The sequence below is a fragment of the Pan troglodytes genome, chromosome 2 (assembly GCF_028858775.2).
Source record: "Pan troglodytes isolate AG18354 chromosome 2, NHGRI_mPanTro3-v2.0_pri, whole genome shotgun sequence".
NCBI lineage: Eukaryota > Metazoa > Chordata > Mammalia > Primates > Hominidae > Pan > Pan troglodytes.
In genome coordinates, this window is record NC_086015.1 from 183,730,627 (window position 1) to 183,756,827 (window position 26,201).

The 26,201-nt window shown below is 39.2% G+C and overlaps 1 long non-coding RNA gene and 1 other non-coding gene across 4 annotated transcripts in view; one reads left to right on the plus strand and one right to left on the minus strand.

The window, feature by feature from the left end:
• LOC107970850 (uncharacterized) overlaps window positions 1–26,201 on the minus strand; it is a 293,982-nt gene that overhangs the window by 249,008 nt on the left and 18,773 nt on the right. The gene's annotated exons all lie outside the window — the stretch shown is intronic.
• Window positions 24,418–24,524, plus strand: LOC112208737 (U6 spliceosomal RNA). Its single transcript, XR_002943313.1, has one exon. It is a non-coding gene; the product is annotated as a U6 spliceosomal RNA (small nuclear RNA).

Here is a 26,201-nt window from a genome sequence, read left to right on the forward strand (position 1 = left end):
ACTGAGCTAGCTGCAGGAGTTTTTTTCATATTCCAGTGGCACCTGCAATGCCAGTGAGAGAAAACCATTCACTCCCTTGGAAAGGGGGCTGAAGCCAAAGAGCCAAGTGGTCTGGCTCAGCAGGTCCCACCCCCATGGAGCCCAGAAAGCTAAGATCCACTGGCTTGAAATTCTTGTTGCTAGCACAGCAGTCTGAGGTCGACCTAGGATGCTTGAGTTTGGTGGGGGGGAGGGGCATCCGCCATTGCTGAGGCTTGAGTAGATGGTTTTACCCTCACAGTGTAAACAAAGCCGCTGGGAAGTTCAAACTGGGTAGAGCCCACCGCAGCTCAGCAATGCCACTGTGGCCAGACTGCCTCTCTAAATTCCTCCCCTCTGGGCAAGGCATCTCTGAAAAAATGGCAGCAGCCCCAGTCAGAGACTTATAGATAAAACCCCAATCTCCCTGGGACAGAGCACCTGGGGGAAGGGGTGGCCGTGGGTGCAGCTTCAGCAGACTTAAGCATCCCTGCCTGAAGCTCTGGATAGAGCAGCAGATCTCCCAGCACAGCATTCAAACTCTGATAAGGGACAGACTGCCTCCTCAAGTAGGTCCCTGACCCCCATGTATCCTGACTGGGAAACACCTCCCAGTAGAGGCTGACAGACACCTCATAGAGAAGAGCTGAGGAGAGCTCTGGCTGGCATCTGGCAGGTGCCCCTCTGTGATGAACTTTCCAGAGACTGACAGACACCTCATAGAGAAGAGCTGAGGAGAGCTCTGGCTGGCATCTGGCAGGTGCCCCTCTGCGATGAACTTTCCAGAGGAAGGAACAGGCAGCAATCTTTGCTGTTCTGCAGCCTCAGCTGCTGATACTCAGCTGCTGATACTCAGGGTCTGGAGTGGACCTCCAGCAAACTACAACAGACCTGCAGCAGAGGGGCCTGACTGTTAGAAGGAAAACTAACAAACAGAAAGGAATACCATCAACATCAACAGAAAGGATGTCCACTCAGAGTCCCCATCTGAAGGTCACCAACATCAAAGACCAAAGGTAGACAAATCCACAAAGATGGGGAGAAACCAGCGCAAAAAGGTCGAAATTCCAAAAACCAGAATGCCTCTTTTCCTCTGAAGGATCACAACTCCTCATCAGCAAGGGAACAAAACTGGATGGAGAATGAGTTTGATGAATTGACAGAAGTAGGCTTCAGAAGGTGGGTAAAAACAAACTTCTCTGAGCTAAAGGAGCATGTTCTAACCCAATGCAAGAAAGATAAGAACCTTGAAAAAAAAAGGTAAGATGAATTGCTAACTAGAATAACCAGTTTAGAGAAGAACATAAATGTGGATGGAGCTGAACAACACAGCACAAGAACTTCGTGAAGCATACACAAGTATGATACACAAGTATCAATAGCTGAATCAATCAAGTGGAAGAAAGGATATCAGAGATTGAAGATTAACTCAATGAAATAAAGTGAGAAGACAAGATTAGAAAAAAAAGTAGTGAAAAGAAACGAACAAAGCCTCCAAGAAATACAGGACTATGTGAAAAGACCAAATCTATGTTTGATTGGTGTACCTGAAAGTGATGGGGAGAACAGAACCAAGTTGGAAAACACTCTGCAGGATATTATCCAGGAGAACTTCCCCAACCTAGCAAGGTAGGCCAACATTCAAATTCAGGAAATACAGACAACACCACAAAGATACTCCTCGAGAAGAGCAACCCCGAGACACATAATCATCAGATTCACCAAGGTTGAAATGAAGGAAAACGTGTTAAGGGCAGCCAGGGAGAAAGGTTGGGTTACCCACAAAGGGAGCCCATCAGACTAATAGCAGATCTCTCAGCAGAAACCCTACAAGCCAGAAGAGAATGGGGGCCAATATTCAACATTCTTAAAAAAAAAAATTTCAACCCAGAATTTCATATCCAGCCAAACTAAGCTTCATAAGCAAAGGAGAAGTAAAATCCTTTACAGACAAGCAAATGCTGAGATATTTTGTCACCACCAGGCCTGCCTTACAAGAGCTCTTGAAGGAAGCACTAAACATGGAAAGGAAAACCAGTACCAGCCACTGCAAAAACATACCAAATTGCAAAGACCACCAATGCCATGAAGAATCTGCATCAATTTACTGGCAAAATAACCAGCTAGCATCATAATGACAGAATCAAACTCATATATAACAATATTAACCTTAGGCTGGGTGCGGTGGCTCACGTCTGTAATCCCAGCACTTTGGGAGGCCAAGGTGGGCGGATCACTAGGTCAGGAGATCGAGACCAGCCTTGCTAACATGGTGAAACCCCACCTCTACTAAAAATACAAAAAATTAGCCGGGCACAGTGGTGAGCACCTGTAGTCCCAGCTACTCAGGAGGCTGAGGCAGGAGAATGGCGTGAACCCGGGAGGCAGAGTTTGCAGTGGGCCGAGATCATGCCACTGCACTCCAGCCTGGGCAACAGAGTGAGACTCCTTCTCAAAAATAAATAAATATATATATATATATATATATACCTTAAATGTAAATGAACTAAATGGCCCAATTAAAAGACACAGACTGGCAAATTGGATAGAGTCAAGACCCACTGATGTGTTGTATTCAAGAGACCCATCTCACATGCAAAGACATACATAGGCTCAAAATAAAGGGATGAAGGAAGAATTACCAAGCAAATGGAAAGCAAAAAAAAAGCAGGAATTACAATCCTAGTCTCTGATAAAACGCAGTTTAAACCAACAAAGATCAAAAGAGACAAAGGCTATTATGTAATGGTAAAGGGGTCAATGCAACAAGAAGAGCTAACTATCCTAAATATATATGCACTCAATACAGGAGCACCCAGATTTATAAAGCAAGTTCTTAGAGACCTACAAAGAGACTCAGACTCCCACACAATAATAGCGGGAGACTTTAACACCCTACTGTCAATATTAGACAGATCAATGGGACAGAAAATTAACAAGGATATTCAGGACTTGAACACAGCTCTGGACCAAGCAGACCTAATAGACATCTACAGAACCCGCCACCCCAAATCAACAGAATATACATTCTTCTCAGCACCACATCACACTTATTCTAAAATTGACCACATAATTGGAAGTAAAGCACTCCTCAACAAATTTAAAATAACAGAAATCATAACAAACTGTCTCTCAGACCACAGTGCAATCAAATTACAACTCAAGATTAAGAAACTCTCAAAATTGCGCAACTACATGGAAACTGAACAAACTGCTCCTGAATGACTACTGGGTAAATGATGAAATGAAGGCAGAAATAAAGATGTTCTTTGAAACCAATGAGAACAAAGACACAATGTACCAGAAACTCTGGGACACATTTAAAGCAGTGTGTAGAGGGAAATTTATAGCACTAAATGCCCACAAGAGAAAGCAGGAAACATCTAAAATCGACACTCTAACATCACAATTAAAAGAACTAGAGATACAAGAGCAAGCAAATTCAAAAGCTAGCAGAAGACAAGAAATCACTAAGATCAGAGCAGAACTGAAGGAGCTAGAGATACAAAAAACCCTTGAAAAAATCAACAAATCCAAGAGTTGGTTTTTGAAAAGATCAACAAAGTAGATAGAACCCTAGCCAGACTAATAAAGAAGAAAAGAGGAATTAACATTGAAGATGGCCGAACAGGAACAGCTCCAGTCTACAGCTCCCAGTGTGAGCGACACAGAAGACAGGTGATTTCTGCATTTCCAACTGAGGTACCTGGTTCATCTCATTGGGACTGGTTGGACAGTGAGTACAGCCCATGGAGTGTGAGCCAAAGCAGAGCTGGGCGTCGCCTCACCCAGGAAGTGCAAGAGGTCAGGGAATTCCCTTTCCTAGCCAAGGGAAGCCATGACAGACGGTACTTGGAAAATCGGGACACTCTCACCCTAATACCACGTTTTTCCAATGGTCTTAGCAAACAGCACACCAGGAGATTATATCCCGCACCTGGCTCAGTGGGTCCCATGCCCACTGAGCCCTGCTCACTACCAGCACAGCAGTCCGAGATTGAACTGCAAGGCAGCAGCAAGGCTAGGGGAAAGGCATCCGCCATTGCTAAAGCTTGACTAGGTAAACAAAGCGCTGGGAAGCTCGAACTGGGTGGAGCCCACTGCAGCTCAAGGAGGCCTGCCTGCCTCTGTAGACTCCACCTCTGGGGTCAGGGCATAGCTGAACAAAAGGCAGCAGAAACTTCTGCAGACTTAAACATCCCGGTCTGACAGCTTTGAAGAGAGCAGTGGTTCTCCTAGCATGGAGTTTGAGATCTGAGAACTGCCTCAGATCTGACAGACTGCCTCCTCAAGTGGGTCTCTGACCCCCAAGTAGCCTAACTGGGAGACACCTCCCAGTAAAGGCCAACTGACACCTCATACAGCCAGCTGCCCCTCTGAGACGAAGCTTCCAGAGGAAGGATCAGGCAGCAACATTTGCTGTTCTGCAATATTTGCTGTTCTGCAGCCTCCACTGGTGACACCCAGGGAAACAGGGTCTGGAGTGGACCTCCAGCAAACTCAAACAGACCTGCAACTGAGGGTCCTGACTGTTAGAAGGAAAACTAACAAACAGAAAGGAATACCATCAACATCAACAAAAAGGACACCCACACCAAAACCCCATATGTTGGTCACCATCATCAAAGATCAAAGGTAGATAAAACCACAAAGATGGGGAGAAACCAGAGCAGAAAAGCTGAAAATTCTAAAAACCAGAGTGCCTCTTCTCTTCCAAAGGATTGCAGCTCCTCGCTAGCCATGGAACAAAGCTGGATGGAAAATGACTTTGAGAAGTTGACAGAAGTAGGCTTCAGAAGATTGGTAATAACAAACATCTCCGAGCTAAAGGAGGATGTTCACACCCATTGCAAGGAAGCTAAAATCCTTGAAAAAAGATTAGAGGAATGGCTAACTAGAATAAACAGCATAGAGAAGACCTTAAATGATCTGATGGAGCTGAAAACCGTGGTACGAGAACTACGTGACACATGCAGAAGCTTCAGTAGCCAATTCGGTCAAGTGGAAAAAAGGGCATCAGTGATTGAAGATCAAATGAATGAAATGAAGCGAGAGAAGAAGATTAGAGAAAAAAGAGTGAAAAGAAATGAACAAAGCCTCCAAGAAATATGGGAATATGTGAAAAGACCAAATCTATGTTTGACTGGTGTACCTGAAAGTGACAAGGAGAATGGAACCAAGTTGGAAAACACTCTGCAGGATATTATCCAGGAGAACTTCCCCAACCTAGCAAGGTAGGCCAACATTCAAATTCAGGAAATACAGAGAACACCACAAAGATAATCCTTGTGAAGAGCAACCCCAAAACACAATTGTCAGACTCACCAAGGTTGAAATGAAGGAAAAAATGTTAAGGGCAGCCAGAGAGAAAGGTTGGGTTACCCACAAAGGGAAGCCCATCAGACTAATAGCAGATCTCTCAGCAGAAACTCTACAAGCCAGAAGGAGTGGGGGCCAATACTCAACATTCTTAAAGAAAAGAATTTTCAACCCAGAATTTCATATCCAGCCAAACTAAGCTTCATAAGTGAAGGAGAAATAAAATCCTTTACAGACAAGCAAATGCTGAGAGATTTTGTAACCACGAGGCCTGCCTTACAAGAGCTTCTGAAGGAAGCACTAAACACGTAAAGGAACAACCGGTACCAGCCACTGCAAAAACATGCCAAATTGTAAAGACCATCAATGCTAGGAAGAAAATGCATCAACTAACAAGCAAAATAACCAGCAAACATCATGACAGGATGAAATTCATACATAACAATATTAACTTTAAATGTAAATGGGCTAAATGCCCCAATTAAAAGACACAGACTGGCAAATTGGATACAGAGTCAAGACCCATCAGTGTGCTGTATTCAGGAGACCCATCTCACATGCAGAGACACACATAGGCTCAAAATAAAGGGATGGAGGAAGATCTACCAAGCAAATGGAAAACAAAAAATAAGCAGGGGTTGCAATCCCAGTCTCAGATAAAACAGACGTTAAACCAACAAAGATCAAAAGAGACGAAGAAGGCCATTACATAATGGTAAAGGGATCAATTCAACAAGAAGAGCTAACTATTCTACATATGCACCCAATACGGGAGCACCCAGATTCAAAAGCAAGTCCTTAGAGACCTACAAAGAGACTTAGACCCCATATAATAATCATGGGAGACTTTAACACCCCATTGTCAACATTACACAGATCAACGAGACAGAAAGTTAACAAGGATATCCAGGACTTGAACTCAGCTCTGCACCAAGCAGACCTCATAGACATCTACAGAACTCTCCACCCCAAATCAAGAGAATATACATTCTTCTCAGCACCACATAGTATTTATTCCAAAACTGACCACATAGTTGGAAGTAAAGGACTCCTCGGCAAATGTAAAAGAACAGAAATCTTAACAGTCTCTCAGACCACAGTGCAATCAAATTAGAAGTCAGGATTAAGAAACTCACTCAAAACCGCACAACTACATGGAAGCTGAACAACCTGCTCCTGAATGACTACTGGGTAAATAGTGAAATGAAGGCGGAAATAAAGATGTTCTTTGAAACCAATGAGAACAAAGACACAACATACCAGAATCTCTGGGACACAATTAAAGCACTGGGTAGAGGGAAATTTATAGCACTCAATGCCCACAAGAAAACATCTAAAATCGACACCCTAACATTAAAATTAAAAGAACTAGAGGAGCAAGAGCAAACACATTCAAAAGCTAGCAGAAGGCAAGAAATAACTAAGATCAGAGCAGAACTGAAGGAGACAGAGACACCTGCACATTGTGCACATGTACCCTAAAACTTAAAGTATAAAAAAAAAAAGAATTAAGGTTTATTCTTGAAACAAGAAAAAGAACATGTGGCAAAAAAAGTAACTATTGAACATATCTTAGTCCAAGATAAACACATTTAAAAATGCATAAGAAATACGAAATTAGACAATAAAAGTGAGACATTGCTTGGGAAACTACTTAGCCATTGATCAGAGAGACTCTTTTCTTGATAGGTCAGAAATTAACCAATCAATATTTGTATAAGGCAGTGAAGGAAAGATTTACAGCTTGTATAAACAGACATCAGTCAGAATGGTTTTTCAGTAATTTTTGTTTTCTATTCAAAACAATATTGACACATAATCAAATATCACTCACACTGTTTGCATGGCCCTTTCTTGTGAGAGTCCTTTTCTTTTCTTGTTTCAAATTTCCCAACAGTGGCAACCCCTGACCCACATCTAATTACAGGAGAGATGGACAAAGAAGGGCTTGTTCACAGTTAATGCTTCACTGGAGCTGAGATGATCTTCCTCACTCTTTCGTACAGAACGTGATTGTTAGTGACAATATACAAATGCTACTTTTCCGGTTTTATTTGGGGCAGTGAAATGTGCATTACACTTTCCTCCAATAGAAACGATTCAGCAGCAAGCAGAAAATCTCATGATGTAGGGCAAGATGTGCAGAATCTGAAGAACGCTTCATGTTCTCGTTACTTCCCGTGTTTAATGTTTATATTTCTTAAGAGAAAAACACCCCAAACCTTGTGTGCAGTAGCTCCATGTCCATTTCTTTTCCCAGATGAAGGATTATCCCTTGACAGGCCAATGAAACTTGGCCTGAGAAACAAAATATTCCAAGGCTTCCTTGGCATGATGCAAAGGGCTGAGATTAAGAAAGAGCATACATATTCACAAAAGAAAAATGTTATATGCTGGATCTATGAAAAAGAGCTAGGTAAAATTATAATAAATTGTAAAATATTCCTGAGATCCTGTGATACTAAAGTTATTCACTTTTCTTTCATTTAATAATAATTCATAATAATCTATTATATATAAGGTACTGTATTAATATTACGTTGGTTCAAAAGTAATTGTGGGTTTTGCCATTACTTTTAATTGGCATTTAATGGCATTTGCCATTACTTTTAATAGGTATTTAATATTGGCAATATCTTAATTGGCATTAATATTACATTGGTGCAAAAGTAATTGTGGGTTTTGCCATTACTTTTAATTGGCATTTAATGGCATTTGCTAGTACTTTTAAAGGCAAAACCCACAATTACTTTTGCACCAACCTAATATAAGTAACTAATATTTATTGAGCGTTTACTGTGTGTGAAGCACTACACTATATATTTTACACACATTATATCAAAGATATTATGAATAATAATTATAGGTATTATTATTATTATCCCCATCTTACAGAAGAAAAATAGGAAGCTAAAGAGGTTAAATAATTTGTCATATGAGGCAGTGCTGGGATTTATTTTTTTCTATTATACCACAAGAACCACCTAAAAACATTTCAAGATTGAAGGAATACAGATATTGAGAGTGCCAAACAAAGCATAAATCAATACTTTGTTAAGGTAAATATAAATCATTTTTTAATTAGCCACCTAAATTTCATTTGAGGTCAAAAGCATAAATATTAAAGTACTTTTGCTGTTGACAGTAATGTTTCCCAGTCTCATCTGTAGCCCCTGCCAACAGCCAACGTCATGATAAATTTTACAGGGGGTAACAGGAAAACTATCATTGTTTTGGTCAGTGTGGAAATTTTCCTGCTGGCTCTTCAGTTGCAGCCTTTGACAGTGAAGTTACCTCTCAAGTCTAAAAGGCCTAAAGTCTGTAAAATACCCCAAACTGGGATTTTTCCTGTGTTTGACAAACAATAGCTAGGAGTTGCAGCTACTCAGTTCTATGTTAACTTCTGTGGTAGTGAACTTAACTGTGATCATTTCATAAAAACATTTGATTATTGACTTATACAATAAACTCTTACTGAGTACTTATTCATGTAATTGACATGACAGGGTATTTTGTTCATTTCCTTAAATATAGTCATATATAACCAAAGAAAATATAACCAATAGTAGTTTGCATATTTACCTTGGGCAACTATAGCATGTTTAGGACCATTTCTATGACTCAGTTCACATATGCTCTAAGGAAGACATGTGAAGAGTATCTGTAACTATTCCCAGGTCCTCTGGATAACTCAGACATTACTAAAGAGGGTTAAATGCCTTTTTCACTATGTTTAACCCTAGTCCCATGTGCATGCTTCGTATAGTTTGTGTTAAAAGAATAATAATAAATCTGTTGGATAAATGAGCTTTATATCATTTCAAACTTTTATAGGACATCTTTAATAAAAGAATAGTATTCTGTGGATCAGAGGTTCTGATTCTACTACTGACAATATGCCAACCCCACCATCTGTCTATTTAAACAAGCCATAGTAACTGACTGCTTCCATGAGAGTCAGTGGAACTGAATGGATGGTAAGAGTGTTAAGGGATAGTACCTGATGTTCGTTAGTATAGCCCCAGTGACTTTCAGCTCATTTCTGAAAATAGAATGAACAAATAAACCAGGCCTTTCACCAGATAGCCCATGATGAAGAAGTAGGCTTTTAGAGACAATGCTGGGAAGTGTTGGTAAATGGTCCAACCCCTGCAGACCCAGGAACTATGGAGAAGATTAAAAAAAAACTCTGGGACCCTGCTTCAGAATGGGTTCAGAAGTTCCAGCAGGGATGACAGAGTCCAGGGACTAGATGGCTCCATCTAATGAGCAGACTGAGAGATAAAACTGACTTTGGTCAGCAAAAGAAAGTACAATAATCACAATGTACCTGTGGTCCTGGGAGAATAAAGATAGATGGGCCAGATGGAGGCTTCCAAAAGAAGTAAATAGTTAAGGCCCCCCCCTTCATGAGCAGTTGAAGTATTCTTAGAGGGAGTCTGACAGCAGTGCACTTCATGGACCTGTGCAAGCAAATAAAGTCTTAGTCTGGGCTTGGGAGGAAAATGCCAGACTTTAGAGGCATAACTACAAATAGCACACAAGGTCAGGGCAGGACACAGCAAGGACAGACTAATGTTGAGTCTGATAGTCACGAAATTTCCCAAGAAGAGCTCTTAAAATCACCCTGCTGTTCACTCCTTATACTAGTCCTCAGAGTCTGTGACTGCCTTTTGCTCAGAGAAAATCCATTTATTTAATTCTATTTTTAACACTTTCCTTCAACTCCTAAGCTATCTATAGCCAATATTTTCAAATGGTTCTACATATGACTCCTTTGAATAAGACTCAATGAACAAAATGTAAAATGGTGACAAGATCACTTAAGCCTTACCTTAGCAGTCTAGTGATGGCACAGATCCCAAGATCACCTGGCTCCTTCCCCTCATATTACATGCAAAACACTAAGGAACTGGGAGGTTGAATGACTTCTTTGACATAGCACAACTGGTTAACATTTGAACTAGAATCTATGTCAGGAACTCATGCCTAGTAAGTACTTTCTGTTTCCCTGCACAGTGATTCCCCCATTTTGCTCTCCTTACTTACTATTTCCTATGTTGCTCAAGACTTCATGAAACAATATTCTTATGAGAGTGTACTTCCCAAATAGCTTGCTTACTAGTTCTCTCTTAATGAAATCAATGTCTTACTTGTTGGACTTCTGAATCTTGCTTGTTATTGCTAAAAACAAAACAAAACACAAATGTAATGTCCAATGGATTTATACATTTATAAGCCTATATGACTCAAAAATTGCCAAATATGATTTATGTGTGATCGACACTATTAATAACCAATGACATTTCAAAAATCTTTAAGTGACCTTATCAATAAGGGATATGAAATTTGATAGGATACAGAAAACTCAAGAAATTCAAATTAAATGAAAGGCAGAGATGTAAAAATGCAGTGAAAATGATCCAAGTAGGCATTCCAGCTCAGCCGCTAATTAATTCTGCGACCTCTGTCAACTCACTTAACTTCTCTATGGCCTAGATTACATACCTGTCAAAAACAATTTTTTAACAAGTTGAAACTGTTGAATTGAATAGCCTAAAAAATTCCTGAATAAATGAAGCCTCCAGAGCTCCATATAGACTGTACTCCAATTATTAGCAATAATAAGGTCTAAGATATAAGCATGGCTTATGGACAGAAAAGTCTGTGTGATAACAGCTAACTTAAAGAACAATAACCATATGCCACATTGTTGAAGAGCTATATGTAAACTCATACAATAACTGCCACCCAAACTAAATGAGGTAAGCACCATTGTTTTCATCCCCACTTTCCAGATGAGTATACTGAGTCACAGACAGGTTAGTAACTTGTTAATGTTACACATATAGTAAATAGCAGAGCTAGGATTTGAACCCAGTCTCACTCCAGAGCCATGCCCCTCTGGGGATGGGTAACCTGACAGATTTAGGTAGCTGGTCATGGCAGAGATTAAGAGACCCTGATGGTCTTTTGAGGCAAAGTGGATAATAAGTTCTGACAACAGCATCTTTCCTAAGGCTGGTTTCTCAGTTTATACTAGTAAGTTGCCAATATTCACCCAGGTGCTTAAGCTAAAAATCAAAGAATCATTATTGATGTTTGCCTTTCTTTCACCCCATAGCCCATTAGCAGGTTTTATTAGGTTTGCCATCAAAATAAATCCAGAATCCAACCATTTCTCACCACTCTACTACTACCACTTAGTGCATGTCCATCTTCATCATCACCAGGAATATTGCAATTGCCTCCCTATTGGCTTTCCTGCTTTTCTACTTACCCTTCTATAGTCTCATCTCCTTATAGCATATGAGTAATCATTTTTAAAACATGGGGTAGATCACATCACCCCTCCGCCTACTCAAAATCTTCAGTGACTTCCCGTCAAATTTTGAATAAAATACTACATGATCTAGCCTGACTACCTCTCTCATCTCATCCTTACCCACTCTCCCTAACTTACTCCACTAGCTTTCTGGCTGTTCTTCAAATATGTGAACTCACCCCCACCTCAGGTCCCGTGAACTGGCATTTCTATTTGCCTAGAATGTTCTTCCCAAAGACATTTATACATTTGACACCTTCACATCATTCAGACCCCTGACTAAATGTCTCTTCCACAAAGAGCAATTCCTGACTACCCTCTCTAAAACAACTCAGCCCTTCAGTCACAATCCCCACACCTCAGACTTCATTTCTCTTCACAGCATTTGCAGTTACCTGAAATTACATTCAAAATGTATTTGATAATAACCTTGAGGATACAGGCCTAGGGTACCTTTTTAACTGCTTTACCTTCAGTGCTTGGACAGTGGCAGCTATAATAGTAAATGCTCAATTAACCAAGTGAATTAATTCCTCCGAGCTCCATCATTTTTTGATACCATGATATTCACAGGACCTGACCCTGTCAGATTCTGAATAGACTTCACCACTCATCTATCTTAGGGCAGATTGCTTGGAATTGGTGGCCCATAACAGCACCTTTCTTATGGAGGTAAATGCTCCACCTGCAGTAGCACTCCTCTCTCATTTTCTCTTTTCCTGGTATGGTGTGAGGAGGCTTTGCTGTTTTCTCTTTCCTTTGAGGTAGACACATTTTTTCATTTCTCATTATTCAGTTTGTTTTTGTCATGGAATATATTTTGCTATCTAAATAAAGCTTCCTGAAGTCTTTGAACTTCTGTGGTGATGTTCTGTATTCTTTCCTACCAAAATATAACTGCTATATATCTGTTAGATGAGAGTTAACTCATTAGCATTAAACACTAAGATAATTACTGCATTAAAATCTCCTGCCATGTGGAGATGTAGAAATGAAAGCTGCCCCCTGCTTCCTCTGATCATCACAACCTCTGGATACTTTTCTAGGCTTCCCTGAGAATTTTTGTTAAGTAACAAACACAACCTGTGCAGCAGTCTTTTATTCTCTATTCATCATTAAAAGTGAGAAGTTGCTGGCTAAGACTGAAGTTTGTTAGCTCAGATGGAAACTTTGGAATAATTACTGATATCGTGTATTGTTAAAACCTGTGCTAAATTAGGTGGCGTGCATACATAATGTATGGAAAGGTAAGGCTGCTGCTTCCACGAACCTGACTTCTTCATAAAGAAAAATCAAATAGATTAAACACAGCTAACAGAGAGAAGGTGAAAAAGAAGCCCTTATTTCCAGTGATCATTCAGGAAAGGGCCTTAGAAGATTCCGTTCACATGCTAAAAGCATCCATTCCTCACTTAGACATCTACAGAAATAAGGAAAATTTAGTGAGTTAAAGGACAATATAGTGGATGTAACCCATTTTTCTTTTTATTAAATATCCCACTGCAACATCTAGGATTTGACATCCATATGTACAGGCAATAATAAAACTAAAATTTTCTACACTGGCTGATATCTCAGTTCAACCACAACAGTTAGCTCTCAATTTCCAAAGCAGTATGAAAAGCAATAGTCTTTTTATTTGCTAACCAGAACTGTGAATTTAATCCTCTAGAAATAGATTTGAAGTTGTGCTCTCTTGCTTACCTTCTACTGTGATTAGATCTATACATTTTAAACTGTATTTGGAGGATAGAGTAAAATTTCTGTGACTCTGTCATTAAAATAAGTAACACAAAGGTAAAATATGATCACAATGAGCCAAGGAATTAAAGTGAGATACGTAGTAATTCATGCAAAGGGCAAGATAGTTTCTCTGCTGTTAGCTTCAAAGGTTGTAGGTAATAAATTAAAAACTATAAGCAAATTTAAAGAATTAAAAGAAAAGCAAATAACTCTTGAGACTGATTTAGGTAGGTAATTTATCACTTCTTTATATCTCTCCCAGGAGATTAACTAGAGAAACTGTGGATATTGTATCAATGAGTGACATTCAAAATATTTTACAACGAACATGGCACCAGCACCAATCTAACACAGCAGACTCCAGCCCGAAGGAGGAAGTAGGTCCCCGAGTGCGTGCCTCTTTTGCAGCAGGCATCAACCATTTAGTTGCTGATTATGGGGGGCTCTGGTGGGTTCTGGGAAAGGGTCTAGGGCAGCCAAGGCAGAGGGAAGACTAGGGAGGACCCACTCAGAGATTTTGCTGCAGAAACTCTTTACCAACGTAATCAAAGATTTTCAGTATTTTTAACACTTGGAAGAACCATACAGTGCATTACCCCTGGTGCTGTCATGAGCTTTGAGGAACTGAGGAAGGAGGAAAGGAAGAGGAAGGAGGAGCAATGAACATATCGTTTCCTCTAGAATAATTTACCTTTCACTTCTCTTCCCTTAGTGAGATCCTACTCATCTTATGGATCTCAATTCACATGTCATATATGAAGTCAAAGTCCTCACTACCAACAGAAACCTCTGCCCTACTTCTCATTCCCCTCTCTCTGTAAGTATACATGTATGTGTGTGGTCATTTGCTTACTCTCTCTTTTTCACACTAGACTCTAAGGCCCTGAGCACAGGGACCTTCTCTTTTTGCTCAACATTTTCTTCCTAGCAACTAGAAAAATATTCGATGCCAGCACTTTGGGAGGTTGAGGTGGGCGGATCACGAGGACAGGAGTTCAAGACCAGCCTGACCAACATAGTGAAACCCCGTCTCTATTAAAAATACAAAAAGAAATTAGCTGGGTGTGGTGGCGTGCACCTGTAATCCCAGCTATTCAGGAGGCTGAGGCAGGAGAATCACTTGAACCCAGGAGGCAGAGGTTGCAGCGAGCCAAGATCGTGCCACTGCACTCCAGCCTGGGTGACAGAGCAAGACTCCGTCTCAAAACAAAAAAAGAAAGAAAGAAAGAAAGAAAGAAAAATATTTGATGCACAACAAGAATTCTTAATAAACGAATGAATGGAAAGCTTAGTTTGGTTTTTTAAATTTACATGCTACATAAGGCAAAATAAAAGATCAATTAAACTGACTTCGTTACTATTAGTCCACTCACAGTAAGGGAGAAAGTTCTGCAAGTAAAAAAAAGATAATAATAAAAATATCTAGCATTTATTGAGTTTTCCTATAGGTTAATCACTGTGCTAAGTGTTTCAAATACTGTCTGTCAAACAGCAGAGGCTGAACTCTTAATCTCTACCTATTTTTCTTCTCATGTTGAATCCATTTTATGTGGGTAAGCTGGCAGATATTTTGTGCTTCTGTACAGGATTGGATTAGGTATGCATAAGAACCAAAGTAATGCATTATAAGAAAAGAGATAACTTAAGAAAAACTGCGTCAGACTTTTTCAGGTTATGTATTCCATGAGCAGATGGTATACTTCTGAGGAAATATCAGGATATATTAAAGAAAACGTTTAGGCAACTGATGTTTATGTGGGTGCCGATTTCTGGCTACAGCAGATGCCTGTTGCTTCCTGACATCTGCCATATTCCACTCTTAAGTACCAAAAAAAATACAGCTGACAAAGTTGCATAGATAGTGGCTTTGCATATCAATAAGTTGTGCTAGCTAGTCCTATAAGGCATTATCTAACCAGGAACTCAAAAGCTGAAGTTGATCTCTCAGATACTGTATAACAATAGAAAGAACACAGACATTGGAATTAAACAAGCCTGAGCTCACTATCTTGGGCCTCCCATTTACATGCTAGGTAATTTTGAAAAATATTTTTAACCTCACAGAACTTAAGTTTCTTTATTGGTAAAATAATTTAGTAATGTTTAACCTGCTGGTTGCCACAAGATTCAAATAAACATAAGTGCCTGAAAAATCCTAGGCACTTAATAAATGCTAGCTAAATGTCTAAACTACACCAAAATTTGATCTTGTAGAAATGTGTGTTGATGGTCTGATGAAACAGAATAAAATAAATTTTAAATCTGGAGGTTTTGAGGGTAGGACTGGGCCTATGAGCGGCACAGGCTTGAAACCGAAAGAGGAATAGAAAGAGTTGGCATCTATTCTTGGGGTCGAAATATCCATAGACATAAAGGCAATCTCACTTTGCAGCACTCCCTTGGAAAACGGCTCAGAGGAGATGAACAGTAGAGTCAGAAGTGGGGCTGCCAAGAGAAAAGCTGAAAAGGGAATTGTAGAGGATGGGCTCTGAGGCTAGTTTGACTACTGCTTCTTTTGTGGTATAAAACTTCAAGTTACAAATTGTAGTGTTATAATTAAGGCTCACAGGAGAAAGCGGATTAACTGAGACAATGGCCCATTGAGTGGTAAAACCAAAGGAATTCTCTAAGAGGCCTCTAGTCAGAAAGGATGGAAGCTCCCCTTAGAGGTCAACCCTCAGAGAAAGTATGGGAGCTCAAGTACATTTCCTCCCCACACCAAACCCCCAGGCTCATATGGCCAGTAATCAGAGGTCTGGGAGCATCTACTGGAAGGCAGCAAGTCCCTACTTCTGCTAGATGGACAAAGTCTTGAGGTTACACCTCCTGAAGCCTGGAGGAAAGTTCATTTTCTTCTTGTCTTCTAATTGTCCAGGAAAAAACTCTAAGGAAATTCAGATCACTGAGTTAACGCCTCTGCTAAAACCTCCGCTTGGTTCAGAACCATATTGTTTGCTGCAACTGATTAATTGTATATGCAGTCAAGTTTTCCCTTTTATGAATTAGCATACCATGTTTAAAAAAAACCCCTTAATTAATTTTGCCCCACACCAATTGATTATTATTGGGTTCACTGTCTTCATCCATCCCAATCATTAGACACTTATAAATAAGAGTTTTGCTTAATACTCTGGGGATCATATGTCTAAGATCTGTTAAGAAAATGTGACGGTTAATTTTATCTGTTAACTTGCTTAGGCCATGGTACCCAGATTTGGTGAAACACCACTCCAGATGTTGCTGTGAAGGTATTTTTTTAGATAAGATTAACATTTAAATGAGTCAAGCAGATTACCCTCCATAATATAAGTGTACCTCATCCAATCATTTAAAGGCCTCAAGAGGAAAAAAAGACTCATATCTCACAAGGAAGAGGGAACTCGGCCTCCCTATTGCCTTTGGAGTTGAGTTGAAACATCAACTCTTCCCTGGGTGTCTCCATCTTGCCAATCTGCCCTGCAGACTTTGGACTTGCCAGCCCCCACAATCATGTGAGCCAATTCCTTAAAATAAACCTCTCTCTCCACACACACACACACACACACACACACACACACACACACCCTATTGGTTCTGTTTCTCTGGAAAACTCTAATACAGAAAGCTTTTAAAGTTGGGGACTGGTAGTGTTGCAAAAAGGGAGTCTTTTAAAGTGTTATAATCCAGGCCAGGGGTTAGTCAACTTTTTCTGTAAAGGGCCAGATAGTAAATATTTAAGGCTCTGCACATCATAAGATCTTTGTAGCAACTACAAAGCTCTGCTATTGTAGCACAAATGGGTATGGCTGTGTTACAATAAACTTTTACTTATGGACACTGAAATTTGAATTTCATATAAGTTTCACATGTCACAAAAAAGCTTTCTTTTTATTTATTTTTTGAAGTTTTAAAACGTAAGAATTATTCTTATCTCACAAGCCATAAAATAACAGCCCACGGGCCACAACTTGCTCTCCCTGGTCTAAGGTGACAACTCTTAAACTATAATCTTTGGCTTCCTGAGAGCTGCAAGGTTCCCTGTGGTAGGATCTGATTCAAAATTGTGAGTTCTTTCTTTGGTGGTTAAGGATTGAATAAATGAGACAAGTGCTATATACTTATTTTTATGTACTATAAACTACTTATTAGTAATCTAATAATGTTTAATAAAATTAAATGGTTTATTAAGCATTACTTAAATTTGGCTATAAAAACTAAAACCAACTTAATGCTAGAATTTTTCTCCACCTCTGAGCCTGTTTAGCTTTAACAGTACAAAGATTACATGTTATATTCCCTAAATTACTTCACAGACATTATATACCATCATAACCATAACATACTATACTTTTATTCCACATCACTTACCATAGTTGTAATTAATTAAATTGTTTAAAGTCTGTTGCTCTCAGTAGACTCTACACTTCATAAGGTCAGTAACCATGTCTTTTTTTTCACCAACATGAACCCAGCCCATAGTATGTCTTGTACATTATGCAAATATATATATATGTCTGTGTGCATATATATACATATACATGTCTATACTTGTGGGCTAAAAGAATGAGTGAATGAATTGCTTCTGGTGTTAACTGCTGCAATTCTTACTTTTTAATTATATAGAAGTTATTACATAGAAGTTTTCACAGCCAGGCGCTGTGGCTCACGCCAGTAATCCCAGCACTTTGGGAGGCCGAGGTGGGTGGATCATTTGAGGTCAGGAGTTCAAGAATGGCCTGGCCAACGTGGTGAAACCCTGCCTCTACTAAAAATACAAAATTAGCCGGGCGTGGTGGCAGGCGCCTGTAGTCCCAGCTACTTGGGAGGCTGAGGCAGGAGAATCACTTGAGCCTGAGAGGTGGAGGTTGCAGTGAGCCAAGATCACACCACTCCACTCCAGCCTGGGGCACAGAGCAAGACTCTGTCTCAAAAACAAACAAAAATAGTTTAAAAATAAAAAAATTTAAAAAAAAAGTTTTCACTTAGGTTCAACATGATCAATCCAGTTTATTGGTGATTATTTGATTACCCTATTGTTTATAATGATGAATGTTTGTACCAGTAGTATTTGGGGTCTATAATTCTGCACTGGTCTTTAAGAAAAGTACGAAATATGTTTCTGAGTTATTCATATTTCCATTGTTAAAACAGCCATATAAAATTTACTCCTGGGACGTGGGAGGAGTAGTAGCAGTTAACAGAGATCTTTATTGTTACCTTCAACTTCTTATCCCACTGGAAAATAGGCAAAAGTTTGACAGCATTGTATTTGCAAGAAATGTTGATGACAGAGGCATATCTCACTTAGTTGAAACCCTTTGATTCAGGGGTCCATGGACGTTTGGTTTTTATAAATTGTTTCTTCTTTACCACAAGGCTACACATTTGGAACACTTCTGCTAAGCCTCACCTCAGCTCCACTTAAGGTGATAGAACTTATGCTAGCTGTTTCCAAGGCAAAATGTGAGAAGACAGGAGTCCCAAGATAATACTTCCAAATCATTAGGTCTCTGTGTGTTTTGTTTTTACAGACATGCATGTACAAACAGGAGCTCCAGGGGTAATGGTGCAGATCTTCGTGTCTTAAAATCTGGGCCTACTGTGAGATAGGAGAAAGGCTTCCGTGGAAAACGTCAGGACCACTGATCTGTACTCAACAGCTCCAGATACAGATTTGATCTAATTAACCTCAGTATTTCTATCACTTAATCAAGAAAGATCCAATTCCAGCAACTCTAATTTTAAACTGTTTCACTAAGGGCAGCATTAAGGTAATTTAGGTAAAAACAAAATTTAAACAAAACGAGGAAAGGGAATGTTAATTACTTCAGGGAAATGTATTAACTCCCTGTTCATTGAATGTTCAATGGTTATTTGTTGTAATTGCTCTTTAGTGACTATTTATTGTGCACATTACACAAGCTGCTCTTTAGAATTGCTGATTTGGAGATAAGAGGAAAACTGCAAAACTACCAACAAGTTCACCAGATATAAAGATTCCTGAAACCCTTTATGTTCTTTAGGCTTTTAGCAACTTCTGCACAAAGTTATCAATGAATCTAATGACCCAGTTCTGCCAAACCCCAATCTGCTACTCTGATATGTACTCAGAATTTAACCTGCAAGTTTTGCAAAGGTTGGCCCAATTTGCAAAGTTCAAAGAGGTGGCTAAAATTGTTCCTGAGTCTGTAACAACTCTTCGAAAAGAGATAATCTTGTCAAGCTGTGATGTCTAGTTATCGCAAGAAAAAACTTAAGGAAAGGAAGCTTGTGTGTGTGTGTGTTATAAGTGTGCAAGTGTTTGGAAAAGGAAGTGCTGCTTGAATTAAAACTGTTTTTGTATTTTCCTTATTTTAGAGGAAGAACATTCTAGTATGTCCCTTCCAACCCCCACACACCCACCCCCCCAACACACACAAAAAAAGCCTGCTCAAGTCTTGCCTTCTGTCTTTAGCCTAGCTTCTACAACATAACATCTCTCAGAGAAGCTTTCCGCCTCTCCACTGATCCAGAGCCTATCTGTTTTTTCAATTCCAAATCAAGCCCTCCCCCATCCAACTTCTTCCTGAGTTGCCTTCCAAATGTATCAGTCTATATCAATTCCCCTTTTCTCTAAAGCAACATTGTCTCTGTCTCTCATATATCTTATTTCTTGGCTGTTTGCTTTTACTGAGCTGTTTCACTTCTCCACTTCTCCATAATCAAGAGTATAAACTCCAGGAAGACTAGGAGAGTGCTTCATTTCCTTTCAAACTAAGGAGAGAAGTGTTATAGGAGCTATTCATAGGGTCTTGTAAGTACAGTAACAGAAATGGGGGAGTCAGGAAAACCTCCATGGGAGACACCCCAAAGCGACATTCTCTCATACGTAGCTAGGCCTCTCTGTTCAACCCAATGTTCTAGCAAAGGCTCTGGCTCTTTTTGTCTTCCTTCTGCCTATACTTACCTCTTTTTCTGAAAGCAGATTCCCCTAATACTCAATCATTTTGCTTTTGCATCATTGATGAAACTTCCTTCCTTTCTTTCTTGCAAGAGCAGAAAGAACTGAGCTACAAACAAGTCTGCTGTAGGTTTAATGATCTCTGCTGTATTTTTATTTTTCTCTTATATGTCTATATTATATATGCTGTGGTACTATTGCATATGGATTGGTTCCAGGTCACTGGTTGGCAAACCTAAACTCCAATTTTCAAATGGTATTTTACTTGCAGACTTCACCATCTGTTGAACAAGTATGTTATTTGTGTCAGAACAGATAAATAAATAATAACACAGCAGACCTACCACCTAGGGGTTTGTGTGTTCTGCAAGCAAGCGGTAGCATTATACCTAATTTATGAGTAGGCGGCTGAGGATGTAGAAATTTTGTGTATCTAAAAAGCATAGAAATGACCTTTTAGGGTTTTTTTTTCTAAATTAGAAAAGGGGCTTTCTCACTCGAATAGTACATCAATGTTCACAGCAGCATTATTCACAATAGTGAAAGATGGATGCAACCCAAGTGTCCATCAATAGATGGATAAATAAAATATTGTGCATACATACAATGATATATTATTAGCCTTAAAAAAGAAGGAAATTCCAACACACACAACCTAGATGAACCTTGAAGATATTTTGTGAAGTGAAAATAAGTCAGCAACAAAAGGACAAATACTGTATGATTTCATTTATATGAGGTACCTAACGTTGTCAAATTCATAGAGACAGAAAGTAGACTGGTGGTTGCCAGGGGCTGGGAAAAGGGAGGAATGGGGAGTTAGTGTTTAATGGGTCTAGGGTTTCAGTTGGAGGAGATGAAAAAGTTCTGCAAATGATGGTTGCACAGCCATGTCAATATACTTAAGGCCATAAACTGTACACTTGAAATGGTTAAAATGGTAAATTTTGTTATGCACATTTTACCACAATAAAAAGGGGGGCCTTTCTTGATCAATGTCAGTAATACTTTTTTTTCCTCAAAAATAATGGAAAAATGAATGAGCAAGTAAACGTGGGATCCTGCCCATCTCTTCACTTGGCTCATCCTAGCCTCACTGTTTCACTGATTGGTTATATAAATAATTTCTACTTCAGGTATTTAATAAAAACAATAAGTAAGCCATCTAGAGGAAATGGATTTCAACACCATTTTAATACTTTAAACTTTTCTTTAAATTGGTGTTGGGAACAAGCCCCCAAAATCTGGCCATAAACTGGCCCCAAAACTGGCCATAAACAAAATCTGTGCAGCACTGTGACATGTTCTTGATGACCATAATGCCCACGCTGGAAGGTTGTGGGTTTACTGGAATGACGGCAAGGAACACCTGGCCCGCCCAGGGCAGAAAACCACTTAAAGGCATTCTTGAGCCACAAACAATAGCATGAGCGATCTGTGCCTTAAGGACATGCTCCTGCTGCAGTTAACTAGCCCAACCTATTCCTTTATTTCGGCCTATCCCTTCGTTTCCCATAAGGGATACTTCTAGTTAATCCCATTTCCTATAAGGGATACTATTAGTTAGTAGAATATCTATAGAAACAATGCTTGTAAATTTTTTTGACCAGCATGGCACATGTATACATATGTAACTAACCTGCACATTGTGCACATGTACCCTCAAACTTAAAGTATAATAATAAAAAAAAAAGAAACAATGCTAATGACTGGCTTGCTGTTAATAAATATGTGGGTAAATCTCTGTTCGGGGCTCTCAGCTCTGAAGGCTGTGAGACCCCTGATTTCCCACTTCACACCTCTATATTTCTGTGTGTGTGTCTTTAATTCCTCTAGTGCCACTGGGTTAGAATCTCCCTGATCGAGCTGGTCTTGACAAATTGGCATCACCTTCACATACCAAGTAGGCTTCTACTTGCTCTGTTCCTAAATATTTCTCACACCATTTGTCATCTGAAATTCCATGTGCAGGGACATAAAACTTGTGTTCCAAAATGAAAAACAGGAAATAATATGCACACAATAACTTAGGAATGAGAAGAAATTTTCTCAAATTCACTATACCTGTGTTGTTCACAGTATGATCTTGCAGCATACTGCATCACAATAACTACAGAGAATCTAGTAAAAATCTTATCCCAGGCCTACTGAATTGGCATCTGTGGAACTAGGGACTTGTAACCTGCATTTCAAATTAGCTCCTCCAGTTACACTTATGCACACTAAAGTTTGAGAGTCAGTAAACTAAAACATAAGTGAATGATACAAGTATAAGGAATATTTCTCTTTAAAAATGCATGAAAAGATGAAAAACCATAAGCGTAATGGGAGTCTGATTGAAGGGCAGAAACATGACACTGGGTACATCAAAATAAAAATAACACATCCTTGCTCAAGCCCAGCTTTGTACTCACTGATTCTTTAACTAAGATAAATAACATCAGAATGATGTCACAGACTTACACAACAAAGAAGCAAAAGTTTTTATTGGGAGATACACTAAAAGTAACAATCTGTCTTAAGTGTTTTTGGAGAACTTGAAGGATCCGCGTACTGTGTCATGCGTCTCTAGTGTGTCATAGTAGGAACAAAAAAAGGCACACAGTCTCTTCGCATTGTCATCTCTGACCAGCCTGCCCAAACTCAAATACAACTTTGTATTATATAGTGTTTTTATTTCATTTGAATTACCTAAGTAACTTCTACCTAGGGCTACCCAAAGACCCTTACACTTTGCTTCTTTGCAGTTTTCTGTCTCATATCTTTGAGAATTATAGAGTGTCTTGTGGCCATATCATATGAAAGGTGTCAAACAATTAAAGAACGCATGGAGTGGCTTTTGTCTCTTCAGGAACCACTTTTCCATTAAAAAAAAAATAAGAGAGAAAGAAAGAGAGAGAGAGAAAGGAAGGAAGGAAGGAAGGAAGGAAGGAAGGAAGGAAGGAAGGAAGGAAGGAAGGAAGGAAGGGAAGAGAGCTCAAAAGCCAAAGCAACAAAATGGGTAAAAATATTGTCAGTGCTGCAAAAGCCCCAGTGTTCACACAGCCTTTCTGACAATCTCAATATGTATCCTACAATAAGAATTTCAGAACAGTATGACTGCAATATGTTTCAAAGTCAGTGTGGTTTGCATGATAAGGCTCATTTCTCTTCAACTCTTCTAATGTACATACTGTGCTTTCATGCTGGTTTTTTTCCTGCCTGTATGTCTACATTTAACTCTTTACCTCCAAATAAAGAATTTCATCTCTGACCATGACTATATAAGAACAGCTCTTTTTTTAATCACTAGTTTCATTCGTGTTCTGTCAGCAACTTCAAAACGTACTGTGAATAAATCACTTTGGAGCATTTATCTAAGGAACTGCCATTCTCACTCCCCACCCCATACCTTGTGTTTCATATCCATGTCATAGTCCCAAATACTCTGGGTTCAGAAAGCAGCAGCTGACTGTGTAGCATGTGAGGACACCTATCCATGGGACCAGAGAAAGGGAATGGATACAGGGACATTGGGAGGGAAGAGTCTTTAGGTTTTCATGACTGGAGGAATGGGAGAGGCTAGGGAGAAAGGAAAGAGTTCAACTTAAATCAGAGATTTCAAGCTGGGTGATAAAGAGAATCATGATACCACCAGCAGAGACAGAAAAGAAAAAACTGGTTTTGAGAGCAAGATGATGCATTTCATTTTAGATATAGAATTTTCAAACTGATGACAGGATGTCCAAATAGAAACATCTGGCAGAAAACTGCAGATGCAATACTGCAGCTAAAAAGAAGCGTTGAGGCTGGAGATGGTAATGTGATCATTTTCATTTATGTAATGGTTATGTCATTACAATAGATGAGATAGCTGAAGAGGAGGAAAGGGAGACAAAGCAGAGCATGTGGCTAGATCTTTAAGGTATGAAGAAGAAGAGAAGCCAGTGTAAGAAAGAGGGAGGGATAAGGTAATCAGAGAAATTGGATAGGAACTGTAGTAGCTCAGAGTTACAGAAGTCAAAGGAGGAAGATAATCAAGAAAGTAGAGATTCAGTTGCATGAAGCAGTAGGAAAAAAAGACCAATGAAAATGAGGATCACAAAAACATTAGGTGCTTGCTTCATCAGCACATACACTAAAATTTGAATGATACAGAGGAGATTAGCATGGTCTCTGTGCAAGGACGACATGCAAATTCATGAAGTGTTCCATATTCATTAGGAGGCTATTGGTATGTTTTAGTAGAGCCAGATTTTAGGGTAATGAGGGAATGGGAAGATGGGTTATGACACCACCAGCAGAAATAGAAAAGAGAAGAATTGGTTTTGAGAGCAAAATGATACATTTCATTTTAGACATGGAATTTTCAAACTGATGACAGGATATCCAAATAGAAACTGGCCAATAGAAATATAACGTGAACACATATGTAATTTAAAGTTTTCTATTAGCCACGTTATTGTTTTTTTAAATCACTCTTCCCTTTAAAATCCTTCCACAGCTCTCCATTTATCCAGAATAAATCTAAACCCTTTAGTATACAAAGTCCTTCTAGGATAGTCTCTTATGCTTCCTCTAGCCCAGCTCCAGCCTGCATGATGACACAGCCATATTGGGCTTCTGCAGTGCCTTACATGTGCCATGCTGTCTCACATCTCTGTCTTCTTTCTCCTCTACCTATAGTTCCCTGTTCCCCTGACCCCTGCCCCAGTATACCTTTCTATTCCTACTAATCCCTCAAGACTCAGCTTGTGTCACCTCCTCCATGAAGCCTCCTCTAAACGCCAAACTCATTCTTCATTTTAACACCCTGCATATCTTTCTTACAGCATTAATCACTCAGCACTGTGGTTTCTGGATGCAACCAAGCTATCCTTCAATAAGTGAATGGATAAACATACTGTGGTACATCATACAATATACTATTATTCAGTGATTTTTAAAAAGATAAATAAGATATCAAGCCACAAAAGACATGGGGGAAACTTAATTGTATATTGCTAAGTAAAAGGCAGTCTAAAAAAGCTACATACTATTTGATTCCAACTATATGACATCCTGGAAAAGGTAAAACTATGAGGACAGGAAAAAGATTAGTGGTTTCCAGGCTTAGGGGAGGAATGGAGGGATGGTGGAACATAGGAGATTTGGGGGGTGATGAAACTATTTTGTATGATACTGTAATGGTGAACACATGATATTATACATTTCTCAAAACTCAAGACTTTGTAAAAGTGAATCCTAATGCAAGCCACAGACTTTTGCTAATAATAATGTGTCAATATTGGTTCATCAAGTGTAATCTAATTTAAGAGAGGTGAACTATTAACACAAGGCAGTATAAGAAGCCATAACATTTCAGAGGGCTGGATTACTAGAGGGCTTGTGTTAATAGTTCATTTCTTTTAGATTAGATTACACTGTCCTTAAGAGCAGGAATCATATTTCTTTGTACTTTTGAATCAACAAAGGTGCCTGGCAGAATTCTACACTATAGGAATTATCTATCTATCTATCTATTCACTGACTTATGACTGAGAAGAAAAAAACCCTACCATGTTTGTATTTGTCAAGTTTGAGCTTTTCCTTTATTTGGAAGGTGAAAATATGCTACTTATCACCACCTTTTGACTTTCATAAACTGAATCCCTAATTCCTATTACAGAACTCTTATGTAATGTTAATTATAACATTAATATTCTTATCTATTTATCTATTATATTTCCCTGAAGACTGGCACATATTTTTTAAGCTTGCTGTTGAAATGGATTGAAAGGAAGTATGCTATACGTATGACAGGATACACCTATCAACTTTATGGCTTAAATTTTTTTTTCTTAGGTTGGGGCAATCCAAATATTTTGTTTGATTAGCAACATTAATAGATATTGTGGT